The sequence below is a fragment of the Salmo trutta genome, chromosome 4 (genome assembly GCF_901001165.1).
Source record: "Salmo trutta chromosome 4, fSalTru1.1, whole genome shotgun sequence".
NCBI classification, from domain to species: domain Eukaryota; kingdom Metazoa; phylum Chordata; class Actinopteri; order Salmoniformes; family Salmonidae; genus Salmo; species Salmo trutta.
The window spans coordinates 8,967,938-8,988,691 of record NC_042960.1 but is presented as its reverse complement, the minus strand read 5'-3'; the positions used below and the strand labels follow the sequence as shown (position 1 = coordinate 8,988,691).

Here is a 20,754-nt window from a genome sequence, read left to right as displayed (position 1 = left end):
TGTGTGGTGTGTGTGAGTGTCAGCCCACCACCCAGCCATAAAACACTCATTCCGCTGCCCAGACTGTGGCTGTAGTGCCTCCAGGGACCTGCTCCACCCATGGAGGGGAAGTGGGGGTCCTGGTCCAGCTGGGTCAAGGCAAACAGAGAGGAGAGGGGAAAGGAGGAGAGGGGGTGTGCTCTAAAGGAATCCACACCTCCATTCACCTCCATTCATTCTCACACCCTCTACTCTCCCATACAGATAAGCCATAAAGCACTAAACCTCTCAAGTACAGATTTGTAACAAGTTCTTAGTTTCACACTAAAAAGCACCACTAAAGTGCTGCACTGCTACCAACAAGACCCATAACTGGACACAAACAACTCACCAAATACCACATTCTCAAAGCTCAGCTTCTTCCTATAACAAGCACTCTTCTCATTGAGTCTGTTGTGAAGACACAACATACTGGAGACAGTGGGAGATATTTTAACAGTCCTCTGCTTAGTGTCCCAGCCAGATGCATGACCCTCAATTATAGGGTGGAGAGAGAGACAGTAGGAGCAGTCTGTTGGGTTTCCTCCTGTTGGCTGAGTCTGTGCTCGGTCTTAATGCCACTGTAATACGTCCTCTCCTTCCCCAGACAGACACATTACCTCACCAGAGTCTGTGTCCTCAACCTCATGGGGTCAAAACAGGCCTGCTGGTAGATTAGCGTTGTACTTTTATAGTGGTTAACCTACCTAACCTGGACTCAGACAACAATGCACCGGCAACTACTGTGTCCTGGAATCAAACTGAAGATTATGTTTGTATCTTGGCCATCTTGGTTTCCTCTTAATATGGTTGGAGTATGACTGAGTGCCTTTTGAACTTCACTACTGGGCTAATATGTCCCTGTATAGCTCAGTACTGCCTGTAGCTTAACACTCCTGTATGTTATGTCCAGGCTGTATCACAACCTGCTGTCGTTCAGAGTCCCATAGGGCGGCGCACAACTGGCCCAGCGTTGTCTGGGTTTGTCCGGTGTAGGCCATCATTGTAAATAAGAATTTGTTCTTAACTGACTTGCCTAGTTAAACGTTCAATTTAAAATATATATATATATATATATATATATATATATATAAAAATGTATATCCTCCCAGTCCAAGTATATTACATTAAGAGGTAACTCTACAGTGTGCCAAGCCTTCAGACTGCGAGCGACCTCGAAAATAGAGTCAGTCAGTGATGAGTAATGTTGACCTCTTTGACCCATCCTAAATGTGTTTTTCATTCCTGTGATAGAAAGCTACTGTTGGTGTTTTTTGTATTATTATTACATTATGCGGGGATTGACACCGAATCATTCTAAAAACCAATTATAATCCCAGGAAATTAGGGGTCAAAAATGTACGACTACAGACTCCCCACTGCACACCAGTTGTCGAAAACACCAACAACTAGTAAACTAATCTGAGACACTGGAGGCAGAAATGTAGCTACTCCCCTCAGTACTTCCTTTCTATGAGAAAAACATGATCTAAATTACACACACTCACCTACTGTAACCTAACTGCATAGTGCACTGCAGTTGGAAGACATATTGCTGATACTACTGTATTGCCTGGAGAGGAGATGCTCCACTTGCTCAAAATAGAGCCCAGCAACATACTGTCAAGCCTGAAATAGGGCACCACTTCTATAAAGAGGAGCACCAGGGAGATGGGGCACCACTTCTATAAAGAGGAGCACCAAGGAGATGGGCCACCACTTCTATAAAGAGGAGCACCAAGGAGATGGGCCACCACTTCTATAAAGAGGAGCACCAGGGAGATGGGGCACCACTTCTATAAAGAGGAGCACCAAGGAGATGGGGCACCACTTCAATAAAGAGGAGCACCAAGGAGATGGGGCACCACTTCTATAAAGAGGAGCACCAAGGAGATGGGCCACCACTTCTATAAAGAGGAGCACCAAGGAGATGGGCCACCACTTCTATAAAGAGGAGCACCAAGGAGATGGGGCACCACTTCTATAAAGAGGAGCACCAAGGAGATGGGGCACCACTTCTATAAAGAGGAGCACCAAGGAGATGGGGCACCACTTCTATAAAGAGGAGCACCAAGGAGATGGGGCACCACTTCTATAAAGAGGAGCACCAAGGAGATGGGGCACCACTTCTATAAAGAGGAGCACCAAGGAGATGGGCCACCACTTCTATAAAGAGGAGCACCAAGGAGATGGGGCACCACTTCTATAAAGAGGAGCACCAAGGAGATGGGCCACCACTTCTATAAAGAGGAGCACCAAGGCGATGGGCCACCACTTCTATAAAGAGGGGCACCAAGGAGATGGGCCACCACTTCTATAAAGAGGAGCACCAAGGAGATGGGGCACAACTTCTATAAAGAGGAGCACCAAGGAGATGGGCCACCACTTCTATAAAGAGGAGCACCAAGGAGATGGGCCACCACTTCTATAAAGAGGAGCACCAAGGAGATGGGCCACCACTTCTATAAAGAGGAGCACCAAGGAGATGGGCCACCACTTCTATAAAGAGGAGCACCAAGGAGATGGGCCACCACTTCTATAAAGAGGAGCACAAGGAGATGGCACCACTTCTATAAAGAGGAGCACCAAGGATGGGCACCACTTCTATAAAGAGGAGCACCAAGGAGATGGGGCACCACTTCTATAAAGAGGAGCACCAAGGAGATGGGCACCACTTCTATAAAGAGGAGCACCAAGGAGATGGGCCACCACTTCTATAAAGAGAGCAACCAAGGAGAGAGATGGGCCACCACTTCTATAAAGAGGAGCACCAAGGAGATGGGGCACCACTTCTATAAAGAGGGAGCACCAAGGAGATGGGGCACAACTTCTATAAAGAGGAGCACAAGGAGATGGGCCACCACTTCTATAAGAGGAGCACCAAGGAGATGGGCCACCCACTTCTATAAAGAGGAGCACCAAGGAGATGGGCCACCACTTCTATAAAGAGGAGCACCAAGGAGATGGGCCACCACTTCTATAAAGAGGAGCACCAAGGAGATGGGGCACCACTTCTATAAAGAGGAGCACCAAGGAGATGGGGCACCACTTCTATAAAGAGGAGCACCAAGGAGATGGGGCACCACTTCTATAAAGAGGAGCACCAAGGAGATGGGCCACCACTTCTATAAGAGGAGCACCAAGGAGATGGGCCACCACTTCTATAAAGAGGAGCACCAAGGAGATGGGGCACCACTTCTATAAAGAGGAGCACCAAGGAGATGGGGCACAACTTCTATAAAGAGGAGCACCAAGGAGATGGGCCACCACTTCTATAAAGAGGAGCACCAAGGAGATGGGCCACCACTTCTATAAAGAGGAGCACCAAGGAGATGGGCCACCACTTCTATAAAGAGGAGCACCAAGGAGATGGGCCACCACTTCTATAAAGAGGAGCACCAAGGAGATGGGGCACCACTTCTATAAAGAGGAGCACCAAGGAGATGGGGCACCACTTCTATAAAGAGGGGCACCAAGGAGATGGGGCACCACTTCTATAAAGAGGAGCACCAAGGAGATGGGGCACCACTTCTATAAAGAGGAGCACCAAGGAGATGGGGCACCACTTCTATAAAGAGGAGCACCAAGGAGATGGGGCACCACTTCTATAAAGAGGAGCACCAAGGAGATGGTGCTTTGCTTTCATACAATGAATGTAGTCACCTTTACTATTTTCGATGCCTGTGTAAACAACTCAATTTATAATGTTTCTGGGAGAGCATGTGACCCAGAAAGGTGCGTGTGTGTGTCTGTGCGTGCCTCTTTCCCAGGGGGGCTAAAACCCAATCTCTCCTGTACACAACCCTGCATGCCTCTCCACTCAGTTTCACAGTCATTATCCAATTATACTAAATCAGGTAATTATGTTAATGAGTTGCTTTAAACGTCTCCATAGCCCCAAACGCCAGAGACTGGATAAACAGAAAAACTCTGAAGATGTCTTGAAGTCAGCATCTCCCTTTGAAAACAGGAGTGTTGACTAAGGACCCCTGTTGCGAACCTCAGCCAGACACACACACACACACACACACACACACACACTTTGGAGGCACTTGAACAGAGTTGAAAAGGGAATTAGAGGCATGCTGCTTTAAGCAGGGAGCGCTGTAAACATTCAGGCGTTTTTGTCTGTTTTGGAGCTAATCTGGATCAATAATGAATCAATAATCTCATTGATCATGAGGACACATGTAGCAACACACTACTTGTGGCTCATTTCTTCTAAAAGGAGGAAGGAGGTGAAATGGAACAGACCTCCTGCTGTGATCGGGTACAGTGAAGAACCCCTGTTGGGATCAGAGACCTGAGTCACTATGACAGATTACGATGTAGCCTAGATGGTGATGAAACTGAATGATGACAACTGCAAGGGATGATGATGATGATCTCATTCTGTCATTATCTTTCTCCATCCCCACAAGTACAAAGGAGAGAGAAACCGCCACACTGCTCTTGCTCATTACCCACTCCTACTGGCACACACAGAGGACATGAATCCACAACAGGAGCTTCCACCGCTTCAAAACACATCCGTTACCTAGCAGCACTACCGAATCTAGTTGCATCCCCCTCTCGCCCACGGTCACAGACCTAGTGTCATCCTCTAACCATGGTTTCTGCCATTCACGACAAGATGTTATTTCTGAAGGGTTTGGGTCAGAGTATTCAGGGTGAGATGATTTCCCCTTGGGGGGGGGGTTAACTCCTCAGAGAGCTTCGTGTGAGTGAGGGAATAAGGAGCGGCAACACCAGGAGAACATCAAACCTGCTTTGAAGCCTAGTAGAGATGATACGGAACATGGAGAATGGAGAGGAAGAAATAGTCCAACTGTAGCAGTGTTTTATAGCCGTACCACCACAGTCAAACTACACTGATGATGAATTAAATACAGCAGCATACCACCGTATTAATTTAGCTAAGGAAGCGCAGGGGGAAAGGGAAAGAGAGATGGAGAGAATGAGAGAGAACAAGAGATAGAGAGAGAGATACAGAGAGAATGACAGAATGAGAGAGAGAGAGAATGAGAGAGCGAGAGATACAGAGAGAAAGAGAAGAGATCAACAACACATTCCCCATGCTACTGTTAAATTCATTCTAAGTACCTGTTAGACTAGAGGACACTGACCTGCTGACAGTGTTCTCTGTCAACATTGGGTTAGTTTCGCCTTGGGTTTAGAAACATCACTGCATTGACATTTGCCTATGTCCCCTTGACATAACAATGCTATGACATATAGCATGTATAGCATAGACCTAACAGTCACTGAATGTGTATAAGTGTCTCCTGAGTAATGAAAGTAGCCAAATACAAAAGAAACAGTAGTACCACAGTAGCCTACATCCCTATTCAACCAGTGCATGCCATGTACGCCTACACCACACAGCGTCCCCAAAATGGCCGTGGCTGGCATCTCTACCAGGTTCCAGACCCCTCGCAGCTAAAATAATATTCTCCAGATTACAGCAAACATGTTGGGCTCATCAGTCTGTGTACAGGGAATTAGGAGAGGTAGCTTCTAAACAATAGGGTTTAACTGAATGATGCACTATAGCTCCACCTGAAACTGGAATGGTTTGAACTGAAGTTCAACGCTGAATTCTACCAGACCAAAAGACCATGCATCTTTGTAAAGTTGGTTACTGGTTGACTATACACAGAGCAACAAGTCCTAGTCTGGGTTAGGTAGAGAGACCTAGCTAACTGCCAAGGTAAATACATTGAGATAAAGCTATAGAAAGTGAAGTGAGGTCTATCTTGCTACGTCATCTTTTGAACGTGTTATTCAATGGATGGGCTGGGGGGGGGGGGGAAGGGAAGAAAGAAAGAGAAAGAGAAAGAGAGAGAGAGAGAGAGAGAGAGAGAGAGAGACACTTCACAGGTAACAAAAGATGAAGAGCTTTTCACAGGAGATAACACAGGCAGAGCCACCGATGACAGGATAGAATGTTTGCCTAAGGACAGAGGTTTTGTAAGCATCATCACTGTGTGTGTGTGTGTGTGTTCTGACAGAGTGGTTCTGGTGACAGAGTGGCTCCGGTTTCTAAAGCTGTGAGATGTAAAAGGCATCTCCCCTCAGTAGGTGTTTCACACACCAGGGAGAGGTCCTGATGGATCGCTGAAAAGACAGCTAGCCACACCTACAGTAGCACTCAAGGCTGTCCTAACTTGCAGTACACTGGCTTTTTTTTAACACTTGCTGAACATGTTGCTGCGCGTGATTCTTACCTCTGAGGCCAGACATTTAACTCTAATGAATTCTAGGTACACATAATGTTACACCCGCCCAGCAATGAGAACTCTTTTTCACAATATGAATTAGTAGTCTGAACGAGTGTGTGCTTCTTAAATTAGCTAAATGTATGCATGGCATTTTTCAATACTGTCGACTGAACCCCCAACCAAAGCATTAGTCCACCACACTCCCACAGCCTGTGCATCTGGACTTTGTGACTGATGTGAGATCATTAAGTTCTATCAGGAAGAGCGACTACCTCTTACGCTACGGTCACAAGACGCAGGCCTCCTAATTGTCCCTAGAATTTCTAAGCAAACGGCTGGAGGTAGGGCTTTCTCCTATAGAGCTCCATTTTTATGGAATGGTCTGCCTACTCATGTGAGAGACGCAGACTCAGTATCAACCTTTAAGTCTTTACTGAAGACTTATCTCTTCAGTAGGTCCTATGATTAAGTGTAGTCTGGCCCAGGAGTGTGAAGGTGAACGGAAAGGCTGGAGCAAAGAACCGCCCTTGCTGTCTCTGCCTTGCCGGTTCCCCTCTTTCCACTGGGATTCTCTGCCTCTAACCCTATTACAGGGGCTGAGTCACTGACTTACTGGTGTTCTTCCATGCCGTCCATGGGAGGGGTGCGTCACTTGAGTGGGTTGAGTCACTGACGTGGTCTTCCTGTCTGGGTTGGCGCCCCCCCTTGGGTTGTGCCATGGCGGAGATTTTTGTGTGCTATACTCGGCCTTGTCTTCGGACGGTAAGTTGGTGGTTGTAGACATCCCTCTAGTGGTGTGGGGGCTGTGCTTTGGCAAAGTGGGTGGGGTTATATCCTGCCTGTTTGGCCCTGTCCGGGGGTATCATCGGATGGGGCCACAGTGTCTTCTGATCCCTCCTGTCTCAGCCTCCAGTATTTATGCTGCAGTAGTTTATGTGCCGGGGGGCTAGGGTCAGTCTGTTACATCTGGAGTTTTCTCTTGTCTTATCCGCTGTCCTGTGTGAATTTAAATATGCTCTCTCTAATTCTCTCTTTCTCTCTTTCTTTCTCTCGGAGGACCTGAGCCCTAGGACCATGCCTCGGGACTACCTGGCATGATGACTCCTTGCTGTCCCCAGTCCACCTGGCCATGCTGCTGCTCCAGTTTCAACTGTTCTGCCTGCGGCTACGGAACCCTGACCTGTTCACCGGACGTGCTTGTTGCACCCTCGACAACTACAATGATTATTATTATTTGACCATGCTGGTCATTTATGAACATTTTAACATCTTGACCATGTTCTGTTATAATATCCACCCGGCACAGCCAGAAGAGGACTGGCCACCCCTCATAGCCTGGTTCCTCTCTAGGTTTCTTCCTAGGTTTTTGGCCTTTCTAGGGAGTTTTTCCTAGGGAGTTTTTCCTAGCCACCGTGCTTCTTTCACATGCATTGCTTGCTGTTTGGGGTTTTAGGCTGGGTTTCTGTACAGCACTTTGAGATTTCAGCTGATATACGAAGGGCTATATAAATAAATTTGATTTGACTGTCCTCTTCAGACAGAGCCCATAATTATGTCCTGGTCAGTGGCAGGGCCTGGTCTAGGACTAATGGACCAATGGCAGGGCCTGGTCCAGGACCAATGGCAGGGTCTGGCCAGGACAAGAGGGCTCTTACATTGGCCCTCCTCTCTCTTCTCAACAACACAGACATTTACAATAGGAGGACACCATCCAGTGTCATCTAGGCGTCCGTTCTCCTGTTGCCGAGGGGACGATGCCCACTGTCTGCACTACAGTTAGTCTCTATGAAACAGTTAGGCCTACTGCATTCAGACTAGGAACGCTCATAACATCCCAAATATACATCTCTCCGAAACTCATCTGTGTTGGCTACATTTAAACAGAGTACCAATCAACACATCATTCTTCGAGGCAACTTACAATACATCAAGTCAGTGGTATTTCTGAAATGAAACATCAACATGAAGGGACTCAACAGCTGTGCCCATTAACAACCTAATACAACAGGGTAAAAGCCATAAAGTTAGGACCTTATCAGATAGGACTGTGATTCTGTGTTAAAGACCAGCTGAAGGTTATAGGCTGAGATGTAGGTTCGGCTCAGTGGAGGAGGTTGATTAACATGTTCAAACACATCAGCTCACCTCCTCATTACCTGATAGGGAGGGAGGAGGCCCGGGGGGGAAGGGAGAGAATGGTAACCAGGGAAAGGTCAACAAGCTGAGTGGATTAGAGCCAAACACCCCAGAGGATCAACACATACTATAAAATGCATACCCAGGCTGAGACACCCAGTGTTCTCTTGCCCACAGCATTAGGTACAGCACATAATGGCACAGCAACATGCTGCCTGCATTTAGAGTGGCTAAAACAATCCCTTAAGCCACTGTGTAATAATGACTGCCATGAGACTCTGAGACAGGGATACAGAGAGCTGCACAGCCTGCTACAGTGAGATAAGGCTAGTTGGAATGGTTCAATAATACTGAGACAGGTGAGTAGTAGACAACACAGGAGACAATGATACTAAATACAGTCTTCAAGTGCAGGTTAGCTTGTCAGTGATCCAGGGAGTGAGTGAAGTGATTCTTACAGTATGTGTGTGTAACTATACTTGTGGGGTCCCCACAAGAATATTAAATTAACAGAAATTTGACCAACTGGGGACCTTTCGTCAGTCCCCACAAGGTCAAATGCTATTTGTAGGAGGTTTAGGGTTAAGGTAGAATTAGTGGTAGAATTAGGTTCAGGAGTTAGGGTTAAAGTTAGGTTTTTGGGTTAAGGTTAGAGGTTAGGGAAAATAAGACTTGAATGTTTATAAATGGTGTGTCCCCACAAGGTTAGTTAAACAATACTGTGTGTGTACTTTCAGTAGAACAGTACCGCAGCAGAACTTCCACCTACTTTTCCACAGACGTCATCCCCATGTACAGAACAAAGGCCAGGAGTCAGGAGGAGAGTAGGTAGATCTCTGATGGCAACATGGATAAGCCCCTGACCTATTCTCAATGGGTTTAGTGTGGGAACATCCATCCATATCTCTGCTGCTGCTTCCTCTCTACCTTGTTTGCATGCTGCCGTGCCAACGGGAGATAAAAGGGGTGAGTGTTTGCATGCTGCCTCGCCAACAGGAGATAAAAGGGGTGAGTGTTTGCATGCTGCCTCGCCAACAGGAGATAAAAGGGGTGAGTGTTTGCATGAAGGAAAGACGGCGGGAGGATAGAGGGATGGCGAGCTGGAGGGATAAATGAATGGAGAAATGGAGGAAGAAGTTTCAAGTTTTATTCATCTTATGTAAAGGATACACATTGTATACACTACTCTGTCCAATGAAACGCTAACTTTTAGGCTCCTTCTTGACAACAAGAAATAATAAAAGATAAGAATACGACCATAAAGTAAATGGCTCAGTAGAATAGATGGCAAATGTTTAAATTGTGCAGTACTAGCAATGGTAAATAAGAGTCTGGTAGCAGCAGAGATGCAGTGATGAATAGAAGGGATGAATAGCATAGCATAGCTGTGATGTTGGTAGAGCCCTTCTCAGAAGGGATGAATAGCATAGCTGTGATGTTGGTAGAGCCCTTCTCAGAAGGGATGAATAGCATAGCATAGCTGTGATGTTGGTAGAGCCCTTCTCAGAAGGGATGAATAGCATAGCATAGCTGTGATGTTGGTAGAGCCCTTCTCAGAAGGGATGAATAGCATAGCATAGCTGTGATGTTGGTAGAGCCCTTCTCAGAAGGGATGAATAGCATAGCTGTGATGTTGGTAGGGCCCTTCTCAGAAGGGATGAATAGCATAGCATAGCTGTGATGTTGGTAGAGCCCTTCTCAGAAGGGATGAATAGCATAGCATAGCTGTGATGTTGGTAGAGCCCTTCTCAGAAGGGATGAATAGCATAGCATAGCTGTGATGTTGGTAGAGCCCTTCTCAGAAGGGATGAATAGCATAGCATAGCTGTGATGTTGGTAGAGCCCTTCTCAGAAGGGATGAATAGCATAGCATAGCTGTGATGTTGGTAGAGCCCTTCTCAGAAGGGATGAATAGCATAGCATGGCTGTGATGTTGGTAGAGCCCTTCTCAGAAGGGATGAATAGCATAGCTGTGATGTTGGTAGGGCCCTTCTCAGAAGGGATGAATAGCATAGCTGTGATGTTGGTAGGGCCCTTCTCCGAAGGGATGAATAGCATAGCATAGCTGTGATGTTGGTAGGGCCCTTCTCAGAAGGGATGAATAGCATAGCTGTGATGTTGGTAGGGCCCTTCTCAGAAGGGATGAATAGCATAGCATGGCTGTGATGTTGGTAGAGCCCTTCTCAGAAGGGATGAATAGCATAGCTGTGATGTTGGTAGGGCCCTTCTCAGAAGGGATGAATAGCATAGCATAGCTGTGATGTTGGTAGGGCCCTTCTCAGAAGGGATGAATAGCATGGCTGTGATGTTGGTAGAGCCCTTCTCAGAAGGGATGAATAGCATAGCTGTGATGTTGGTAGAGCCCTTCTCAGAAGGGATGAATAGCATAGCTGTGATGTTGGTAGAGCCCTTCTCAGAAGGGATGAATAGCATAGCTGTGATGTTGGTAGGGCCCTTCTCAGAAGGGATGCATAGCATAGCTGTGATGTTGGTAGGGCCCTTCTCAGAAGGGATGAATAGCATGGCTGTGATGTTGGTAGAGCCCTTCTCAGAAGGGATGAATAGCATAGCTGTGATGTTGGTAGAGCCCTTCTCAGAAGGGATGAATAGCATAGCATAGCTGTGATGTTGGTAGGGCCCTTCTCAGAAGGGATGAATAGCATGGCTGTGATGTTGGTAGAGCCCTTCTCAGAAGGGATGAATAGCATAGCTGTGATGTTGGTAGAGCCCTTCTCAGAAGGGATGAATAGCATAGCATAGCTGTGATGTTGGTAGGGCCCTTCTCAGAAGGGATGAATAGCATAGCATAGCTGTGATGTTGGTAGGGCCCTTCTCAGAAGGGATGAATAGCATAGCATGGCTGTGATGTTGGTAGGGCCCTTCTCAGAAGGGATGAATAGCATAGCATAGCTGTGATGTTGGTAGGGCCCTTCTCAGAAGGGATGAATAGCATAGCATAGCTGTGATGTTGGTAGAGCCCTTCTCAGAAGGGATGAATAGCATAGCATAGCTGTGATGTTGGTAGGGCCCTTCTCAGAAGGGATGAATAGCATGGCTGTGATGTTGGTAGGGCCCTTCTCAGAAGGGATGAATAGCATAGCATAGCTGTGATGTTGGTAGGGCCCTTCTCAGAAGGGATGAATAGCATAGCTGTGATGTTGGTAGGGCCCTTCTCAGAAGGGATGAATAGCATAGCATAGCTGTGATGTTGGTAGAGCCCTTCTCAGAAGGGATGAATAGCATAGCATAGCTGTGATGTTGGTAGGGCCCTTCTCAGAAGGGATGAATAGCATAGCTGTGATGTTGGTAGAGCCCTTCTCAGAAGGGATGAATAGCATAGCTGTGATGTTGGTAGAGCCCTTCTCAGAAGGGATGAATAGCATGGCTGTGATGTTGGTAGAGCCCTTCTCAGAAGGGATGAATAGCATAGCATAGCTGTGATGTTGGTAGGGCCCTTCTCAGAAGGGATGAATAGCATAGCATAGCTGTGATGTTGGTAGGGCCCTTCTCAGAAGGGATGAATAGCATGGCTGTGATGTTGGTAGAGCCCTTCTCAGAAGGGATGAATAGCATAGCATAGCTGTGATGTTGGTAGGGCCCTTCTCAGAAGGGATGAATAGCATAGCTGTGATGTTGGTAGAGCCCTTCTCAGAAGGGATGAATAGCATAGCATAGCTGTGATGTTGGTAGAGCCCTTCTCAGAAGGGATGAATAGCATAGCATAGCTGTGATGTTGGTAGGGCCCTTCTCAGAAGGGATGAATAGCATAGCTGTGATGTTGGTAGAGCCCTTCTCAGAAGGGATGAATAGCATAGCTGTGATGTTGGTAGAGCCCTTCTCAGAAGGGATGAATAGCATAGCATGGCTGTGATGTTGGTAGAGCCCTTCTCAGAAGGGATGAATAGCATAGCATAGCTGTGATGTTGGTAGAGCCCTTCTCAGAAGGGATGAATAGCATAGCATAGCTGTGATGTTGGTAGGGCCCTTCTCAGAAGGGATGAATAGCATAGCTGTGATGTTGGTAGAGCCCTTCTCAGAAGGGATGAATAGCATAGCTGTGATGTTGGTAGGGCCCTTCTCAGAAGGGATGAATAGCATAGCATAGCTGTGATGTTGGTAGGGCCCTTCTCAGAAGGGATGAATAGCATAGCATAGCTGTGATGTTGGTAGAGCCCTTCTCAGAAGGGATGAATAGCATAGCATAGCTGTGATGTTGGTAGGGCCCTTCTCAGAAGGGATGAATAGCATAGCATAGCTGTGATGTTGGTAGAGCCCTTCTCAGAAGGGATGCATAGCATAGCATAGCTGTGATGTTGGTAGGGCCCTTCTCAGAAGGGATGAACAGCATAGCATAGCTGTGATGTTGGTAGGGCCCTTCTCAGAAGGGATGAATAGCATAGCATAGCTGTGATGTTGGTAGGGCCCTTCTCAGAAGGGATGAACAGAGCTCGGCCTCGCCACGCTCTAATCATGTCATTAAACAGATCTGAGGAGATAATAGGCGCCATTGGTTTGGACTCAACAGGCACACACTACTGCCGTTGCGCCTGTTTTTTGAACTGCCGTAGTTTTAAGATATGAATCTTCCCTCTCCAGTCAGTCTCCCCACTAGACACCATGCTGTTCCATAGATGGAGAGCAGTGGAGGCTACTGAGGGGAGAATGGCTCATAATAATGTCTGGAATGGAGTAAATGGAATGGTATCAAAAACATGGTTTTCATGGGCTTGATACCATTGCAATCACTCCATTCTTGACATTATTAAGAGCCGTTCTCCCCTCAGCAACATCCACTGACGTGAGTACGCTTTAGGTCATTGGAGGTCATTTTAGGTTGTTGGAGGTCCTGTAATTTGTGATGTATCCTGAGACAAAAACAAGCTACGGTGTCTCAGCTTAGTCAAAGACAAGAAAATTCAAGAAAAAATAAACAGGTAGAAGTAAACGTGACTGTAGTTACGTGAGAAGGAAAAAATAAAAAAATCTACCTTTAAAGGAACATGCCATGTCAAATACGAGACAAAGACACTAAGAAGCTTGACAGCTTCTTCAATCTTCTCAATAAGTGGTAATCAACAGTAGACAATAAGAGGTACTTAACCGAAAGATCGCTGGTTCGAATCCCCAAGTTGGAAAAATATGCTGTGCTGCCCTTAAGCAAAGCAGTTAAACCCCAACAACAAGTGCTTCCCGGGCGCTGATGACGTGGACGTCGATTAAGGCAGCCCCCCTGCACCTCTCTGATTCAGAGGGGTTGGGTTAAATGCGGAAGACACATTTTGGTTGAATGCATTCAGTTGTGAAACTTACTAGGTATCCCCCTTTCCCTTTACTTAGTGGAGACCTTCAGTTCAATCAACAATACATAGAGTTACTTAGTGGAGACTTTCAGTTCAATCAACAGTAGATAAGAGGTACTTAGTGTAGACTTTCAGTCTAAAAAGTTAAATAACAGTTGTGTTAAGGTTCAGAGGTATGGGCGACAGTCAGTCATCCCCAGCGGATTAGGTTAAGACTATGTTAACAACTCCAGCAAGTGGCCCTCTCTACACGGCTCCCTTGTTCTCACTGACCCCTCACCGGGGTCGCCAGAGGGGGCTGGGAGGGTAGACAGGGAGGTGGGGAGGGGGGTGTAATCCCAAACACGGGACAATACTGAGCCTGAGCCGGGCTGAGGCCATGGCCAGTGTAAGAAACTGGGAGAAAGGGAGACCGCTCGGTCGGTTGGCCGGTGAGTCGTCACAGCCACCGCTGTTGGCATGGTGACTGTCCCAGACACCTGTTCCTTCCCTGTTCCAGTCACACGGTGGTCTGGGTTTATGCTACCTCATGCTGCCCTGCATGGTTGGTCACTTTGTTCCCTGGCCTAGTCAGAGAGAGATGTTTTTCAAAACAAACTTAACCCAGCAGGCCCTCGGTGCTTGTTGAAAAAGCAGCACATTCTGCAACGTTAACAACAGCCTGTCAGGATAATCAGAAGGACCTCAAGCTCAAGGATCACTAGTTAGCGACACTCTCAGCTGCCCGTGCCTTCTGATTGACAACCATTCATGACGTAGAGAGAACACCAACTGTTCACTGACACACACATAGCTTATGAAGTGTTGCACCATATGTTAGAAATAGCCAATGGGAGTTGAGGAGTACACGATTATAATCATATCTCAGTGCCCTGGGTAAACTGTGTTACATGATACTGTCTTCTGTCCTATCCAACTCCCATTGATTTAAGTCTCTTATCTTCAACCATATAATCCATAGGGTATAACTTTGTTTTGTGTGTGTGTGTGTGTGTGTGTGTGTGTGTGTGTGTGTGTGTGTGTGTGTGTGTGTGTGTGTATATATATATGTGTACTGTGATCTCATGCCATTCACAGGTGAACTAACCTGCGATTTTAAGTCACTAGTCTCACCACTACCAGGGCTCTACAGTGAGACCATTTTACTCGCATAAATGCTTTGCTGTGTGACCTGGAATTGTTATTTAGGAGCACCAGTGAGCAGAGAAAAATGTAAGATTCTGGCTTTAATATCGCAAATCATTTGAATTGTGCTCCTAAATTTCTTTGTGTGCGCCTACAGAGATTGAAAAAGGGACGACCCTCCACATTGCCTCCTCACTTGACCTGATCACACACACGTGGTTACTTAGCAGAAAAACTCCTTACTTTTCCAGTGCATTCACGTGTTACAAAGCCAATATTTTGCTATATAAAAAGTCTCAGTCCCCTGCTATGTTGACATAGTGCTATGAATTATTTGTTTACGTTAGGTATAGGCCCTATATCACAGCCCTTTCTCAATGCTAGGTGCCTCAGTTGGAGCGATGAGGCTTGTGGGATATGACCTCACTAGTCTGTGTGGTTAAAGATCACGAGGCAGAGCATCTTAAAGCCGTTTACTACTAGGTCAGTATGTGGGTAAACTAGAATTCTGGAAAGGCCATATGAAGGAGAGGTGTGTGTCAAGTGCAGGGGAGGCTGGTGGGAGGAACTATAGGAGGACGGGCTCATTGTAATGGTTGGAATGGAATAATTGGAACAGAGTCAAACATGGTTTCCATGTATGATAGCGTTCCATTTATTCCATTCCAGCCATTACAATGAGCCCGTCCTCCTATAGCTCCTCCCACCAGCCTCCACTGGTCAAGAGGGGCTCGCTACATTCTCTCTTTAGGTTCTGTGTGGGTAGGAACAGACTGCCATTCTCATTGGCCTGGAAATCCACATGGAAAATGCAAACAGACACTACTGTACATACTGTAAAATTCCAATTACAAGTCCACAATTCAGATTAGCCTAGTTCTTCAGCACATACTGTACTTTCATCAACCCTCATATTTACACTAATAAGGACAACTGAGCCTGGTATCAACTCTTCCTACTATTATACAGAAACAACACCTGACCAGGTTATCAGATCAGTTCAGTCAGTGTGCTGGAAGTAAACACTGTCTGTAACATCCACTGAGAGTTCCCAGGAGTAAATGAAAGGACTTCAAAAAGCTTTGCCCTCTGTGTGCATTTTCTGGCGCCAACTGCCAACCCAACTTCCACAGTGAGTGTGCTGACAGTTTGAAATCACCAAAGCATAATTCAACATTTCTGGAAAAAGTTCACTTCAAATACACTGCATATAGCAAAACAGTTTTGACTGAGTTTGATTATACAGAGTAGGGTTTTTGCGTCAAGTCAAATTGTGTTCAAATCAATTTGTATCAACACTGATTTTCCTATAACAACTTTGATGTAAAACAATCCCTGTATAGTTCACACCATTGAGGTATAAAGAACTGTCCACACCCAACCAGACTGTAAATAAAATATGGCCAACCATGAAACATTGATGGGTGTCTGTTTGAATGTGATCCCACGAGGTAGTAACCCAATACCCTGACCTCTTCATCACAGAAAGATGATAATAGTACCAGTCCGGTACAAAACTAATTTCAAAAATACCCTTCATACTACCATGTTTTGTTTCCCAAGTTTGCTGAAGTTGGAAGAGTGTGTCACATATCTGTTAACCTCTGCAGTATGAATAGCAGAAAGGCTACACATAATGATGAATTATGTTACAGTAGATGCCAAATGTACTTTATGTTCGTGGCTCTGATGAAACATATTCGTCTGGGCCCCACAGCATTAACATGCGGATAACTTCAGCAATAAACGTTTGCAAAATGTCACGTGAGGCACAATAAAGGTGAATCAAAGGTGACAGATTGTGTCCAGGCATTTGCAAGAATCAAGCTGTACAGACAGATACTTTTAAACTTATTCTGAGAAATGTGCCCAGGACAGATGACAAGTCACTCTGATATACATGTTTTTAAACAACCGACATGTAAACGTGTCACATTATGCCTTGACGGAGTCAGACAGTCCCTGTCACTTGACTTGACATGCAGCAAAATACATGAACAATGTCTTGCCAAGTTATTTACTTTCTAAAATCCGTAATTTACAAACAACACATTAGCTGTAGTCTACTTATGTGCAAGAAGACCAACTGAAATATCGTACCGTAGGCTGAGTCTCAGAAGTGCAAGTAGCCGACTTCGTGTAGCCGACTTCGTGTAACAACACCACACAGCTTCAAGATGCGGAGCAAAAATCAACCTTTTACCCTACTTTCATATGAGCGTCTTTCCAACACCAAAGTGCATAACCCTCTTGAAAATCAGTAATTGTCCAGCAGAACGTTGTTCAATTTCCCTGGTTTAACGTCGCCTTCTATTAGAAAAGTAAAGATATAAGCTACTTAGCTAACAAGGTCGCCGACCAGTCAGTCTGCTTACTGTACGTAGTGTATACATAGGTGAGCGTTACGAGCACACTAAGCTTAGGCTCCTCCCTCTTCGTGCCCACAGCAGATTGTGATAGTGATAGTGAGCCGGCTCGTTCGGATCAGCTCACCAAAAAGAGCCGGCTCTTTTGGCTCCCAAACGGCTCTTTAAAAAATATATGTTTTGTATTTCTTCAAGTCAAACAGTTTGCGATGGTTTGACTATGATTGGTGTTAAAACAATTCGAATTAAATGATTAAATGAAATCATTCTCTACCTTAACCACAATGTATTTAAAAATGCGTTGGTTTGTTATGAAAAATAATGCTATTAAACATTTGAATTTAAAGTATAACTTTTTTAATGTATATAAACAAAGTGCATATAAATCTAACCATTCAAAACGAATACAATCTGAACAGCATAATAGAATATTGCATATCAAAGAAAAATAAATAGCAATGTGCAAAACTGCAGCATCCCACTTAAAACATTAAACTGGTCCCTCTTTTCTCTCTCTTCTTTATTGGCATGTTATAACCGACCATATTTTACTTTTATGAGAGATATGCATTTAGAAATACAAGCTGCCTCACTTTCGAGTGGCTGATGTGGTTTCTTCTTTCAGTAATTATTTGTCTCGTTTTCAAGAAGACCCTCTCAGAGGGAACGGATGTGGCCACTACGCAGAGTCTCCCTGTCATGACTTTAGTAAGCCTTGTTCTTCCACCAGCTCAGAGGATCTGTAGATCTTTGGAGGAGGGGCTCCTCCAAATAGGATCGGACCTCCATTATGGCATCTGCTGAGGGATTCCTTTGTGCTGCATCCCCAGTTGCTCTCTCGTCAAACAGCATCCAAACAGCAGACGTTTGTGGCACTGCTGCTGGTGCTTCTGCTCCATCTGTTCCATCTTCTTCCTGTTGCCTGAGCCAGCTGACTGCTGGGGTTTTCCCTCCCTGCTGCTGAGGTTATTCTTTGAAGAGCCTCATCAATCGCTCTGACATCACTGAAGGCTAACTTCTTAAACCTGGGGTCAAGTGCAGCGGTTTCTGATAGCACGTGATTATATTCCATTCTGTGGAACTTTCTTCATCTTCAATGAAGTAACATGTAACCGACATTTAAGAAGTGGTTACCCTTGATGTCCTGCAGTCAGTGGTAAGGGAAACTGCAGTAGCTTTTTGGACTCTTTCCCACAATGAAGCCTGTGTGCTCTCGTACAGTTGTGGAATAAGGGATTTTGAAAGGGGTTTCCTGCTTGGAATTGTGTACATTGGATTTAGACTATTGCTATAATTTCTAAAACCTCTGTCGTCCACGATCAAAAATGGCTGGAAATCGGTGGCAATCATTTTAGCCAATGCAATATCAATTTGGCCTTGTTTTGCTACAGACATAGACTTTGGCATAAACTGGTCTATAGAAGACTGCGTTGCTGTGGGTTGCGGGGTAGGCCTACTTGACTGAGTGGATACATCTCCACGTGTGGAGGGGCTGGCTCCACCACTATCACTAGCAGGCCCGCTAGTTTCTCGAAGCTCAGCTTACAGCTAGCTTCACAGTTGGGTGCACAGTTCATGCCGGTGTAGGTTGTGCATAGAACCGGCGTTATATGAGATTTTGTTTTGGCAAATTCTACACTGTGCTCTAACGTTGTCTACATTATTAAAATGCATCCAAATGCTACTGTGCTTCCGATTCATTTTCCAGCTGTTGTTTTCACAGCTGTCCTTCCTCTCTCTCCTCGGCTGCTAAGTGTGTGACTGTGAGTGAGTTGGCTCGACCCTCCCTCGCGCATCTTTGGTTCATTGGTTGACACTGCGTGTCTGATTGACAGAAACAACAGGTGAGCCTGTTAGTCTGAGCAGACAGTCTGAACGAATGTGTGTGCGCTTGAGCATTTAGGCCTGTATTATTTTATACATTTTTTGTTGTTGTTTGAATTAGTTAATTCTATTAATTTCAATCTTTTGATTATTCATATCTTAATTTTTAAATATTTTTATAAATAGATTCGGCTCTTCTGATATGCTCGTTTCGCGAACGACCCATCACTAGTTTGTGAATGTGAGAGCAGTGTGAGGAGTCAATGAATGCACTGTGAATGATTGCCCTTCACACAATTGTTTTCTATACAAAACAAGGATTTTAGCCCTGTATTTCAACACCTCTTTTGATCCTGCCCAGCCCATATGATCAAAGGACTAGGCTATTCCATCCTAAACAATAATAATTGAATGGCAATGTGAAACCATACAAACATAGACAACTGTGTCCACCCAAATCCTGTTAGGAGATCAACAACCATGACTGAACAGGACTGTTAACAGTGTCACCTGTTTTAAGGAGCTCTGTGCCAGTCACAGGGCCCGAGTTGGAGCAGCTATTTGCCGTGTTATTAGTCTCTGTTGTAAAAACGAGGTAAACCTGTGTTCTTGGTCATGGCAGACTAAGTAGACTTCTCATAGCGGATGAGGAATTGACATTTTAGAAAATGTTTATTTGCAAATTGTGTATTGTGAAAAGTATATGCACACATGTATCATTTCTACTTTTTTTTTTACATAAAAATACTGTCTATCCTAAACTTTATGGTTACCTGATAGCTTTGTAAACAACCAACTCATTGTGTATTTATTATTACTTTTATTATTACGTTTTATTATTTCTCTATTTTCTTTCTCTCTGCATTGTTGGGAAGGGCTGTAGTACACGTTTTCCTGTTAGTCTACACCTGTTGTTTACGAAGCATGTTACATTTGATTTTAACTGTGGCAGGTGTTGGCTAGTAGAAATAAACAAGGTAGATGGGGACATCTAGTGCTTATAATTTGAAGTACATCTCCTAAGAAATTGCTCTGTTTACTATGAATCTTTCAGACAGTCTCAGTGGTATTTCTCTGTCTCTATGTGGTAGAGAACATATAATGTGTTTGGACTGTGTGCCAATATTCAAATATCAAACTTGGGGATTAATTAATAGATGTAAAACACCCAAAATAGGATTCAAAATACTACCTCAGCCATTTGATTTCCTAGATGCAATGGTAGGCTATACTGTAATAAAGATAGTATTAAATGTATGTGTTTTTTTGTCTATGCTTCACAATAGATATACAAGTAAGTCTTTATGCTTTTACTCATGATCAAAGGTGTGATGAAGACTTCCACTGGAGGTCGACTTTAGGCAGCCATGTCAAAACCAAACTATCATCGTCAAACACAAGGTCACAGAGGCTGGTTGTGGTGAGTCAGACCATTCTGCTGTAAATGAGTGGTCTTTACTGGCTAACTGTTCTTTGTCTAACAACATATACCTGTGGAAGTACCGTGCCCCAAGGAGACGAGGCGGGAGACCGAGTCACACACGGGTGGTGCAACAGGGTGGGAGGGAAGAGTTCATACAGTATGGAAATCAGATTACCTTGAAGAGAAAAATATACATTTGTATATCTAATCATTACTTCTAGCTTAAATAGCTACAACATTTGTTTTTACACAACTCAACCGTTAGTAGGCTAATATGTAAAGTAGTAGGCTGCCTTTTCATTTTTATGTGCTTCAACAACAACAACAAAAACAGCTCCTGC

At 45.0% G+C, this 20,754-nt stretch overlaps 1 protein-coding gene across 1 annotated transcript in view; it reads right to left on the bottom strand.

Annotated features, from left to right (window-relative positions):
• LOC115191807 (protein FAM160A1) overlaps positions 1 to 17,199 on the bottom strand; it is a 41,392-nt gene extending 24,193 nt beyond the window's left edge. The window contains exon 1 of the mRNA XM_029749739.1: positions 16,901 to 17,199. The gene's annotated coding sequence lies outside the window, so the exon portion shown is untranslated. The remainder of the gene's footprint in view (positions 1 to 16,900) is intronic.
• Between the last annotated feature and the right edge of the window lie 3,555 nt (positions 17,200 to 20,754).